Genomic DNA, 1,487 nt, shown 5'->3' on the forward strand with positions numbered 1-1,487 from the left:
TCAAATTGTTTTCAAATCATATCTTTTAAAATTGTTTTCAAATCATATCTTCTCAATCACATTTTTTTTTAAAAACCAATCATATCTTCTCAACCACATCTTTTTCAAAATAGTTTTCAATCAAATCTTTTTAACTTCTAATCTCAAAATCTTTTTCAAAAATCACTTGATTTCTCTTCCAACTTCAATTTTCGAAAATTATCAATCAATTTTTCAAAATATTTTTTAAAATCTTCTTAATTTAATTTTCGAAAATCCTCTTCCCTCTCTCTCACATCCTTCTATTTATGGAGTACTGTTCCTTCTTAATGCACAATTCGAACTCTATCTCATCAAGTTCGAATTCTTCTACCTTCTTTCTTCTATTTTTCTTTTCCTCTGACACTTCAAGGAATCTCTATACTGTGACATAGAGGATTCCACATTTTTCTTGTTCTCTTCTCTTTCTTATGAGCAGGAACAAAGACAAAGGCATTCTTGTTGAAGCTGACCCTGAACCTGAGAGGACCTTGAAGCGAAAGCTAAGAGAAGCTAAAGCACAACTCTCTTTAGAGGACCTGACCGAATTCTTCAAAAAAGAAGAACACATGGCAGCCGAAAACAACAACAATGCCAACAATGCAAGGAAGGTGCTGGGTGACTTTACTGCACCTACTCCCGACTTCTATGGGAGAAGCATCTCTATCCCTGCCATTGGAGCAAACAACTTTGAGCTTAAGCCTCAATTAGTTTCTCTAATGCAATAGAATTGCAAGTTCCATGGACTTCCAATGGAAGATCCTCATCAGTTCTTAGCTGAATTCTTGCAAATCTGTGACACAGTCAAGACTAATGGGGTTGACCCTGAGGTCTATAGACTGATGCTATTCCCTTTTGCTGTAAGAGACAGAGCTAGAATATGGTTGGATTCTCAACCTAAAGAAAGCCTGGACTCTTGGGAAAAGCTAGTCAATGCCTTCTTGGCAAAGTTCTTTCCACCTCAAAGATGGAGTAAGCTTAGAGTGGAAGTCCAAACCTTCAGACAGAAGGATGGAGAATCCCTCTATGAAGCTTGGGAAAGATACAAACAATTAATCAGAAGATGTCCCTCAGACATGCTTTCTGAATGGAGCATCATAGGTATTTTCTATGATGGTTTCTCTGAACTATCCAAGATGTCTTTGGATAGCTCTGCTGGAGGATCTCTTCATCTGAAGAAGACGCCTACAGAGGCTCAGGAACTAATTGAAATGGTTGCAAATAACCAATTCATGTACACTTCTGAAAGGAATCCTGTGAACAATGGGACTAGTCAGAAGAAAGGAGTTCTTGAGATTGATGCTCTGAATGCCATACTGGCTCAGAACAAGATATTGACTCAACAAGTCAATTTGATTTCTCAAAGTCTGTCTGGAATGCAAAATGCACCTGGCAGTACTAAGGAAGCTTCATCTGAGGAAGAAGCTTATGATCCTGAGAATCCTTCAATGGAAGAGGTGAATTACCTA

The 1,487-nt window shown here is 37.8% G+C and overlaps 1 non-coding gene across 1 annotated transcript; it reads right to left on the minus strand.

Annotated features, from left to right (window-relative positions):
- Positions 1–992: 992 nt before the first annotated feature.
- LOC130984275 (small nucleolar RNA R71) lies at positions 993–1,100 on the minus strand. Its single transcript, XR_009088219.1, has one exon. It is a non-coding gene; the product is annotated as a small nucleolar RNA R71 (small nucleolar RNA).
- Positions 1,101–1,487: the final 387 nt, after the last annotated feature.

Source organism: Arachis stenosperma, chromosome 5 (assembly GCF_014773155.1).
Source record: "Arachis stenosperma cultivar V10309 chromosome 5, arast.V10309.gnm1.PFL2, whole genome shotgun sequence".
NCBI lineage: Eukaryota > Viridiplantae > Streptophyta > Magnoliopsida > Fabales > Fabaceae > Arachis > Arachis stenosperma.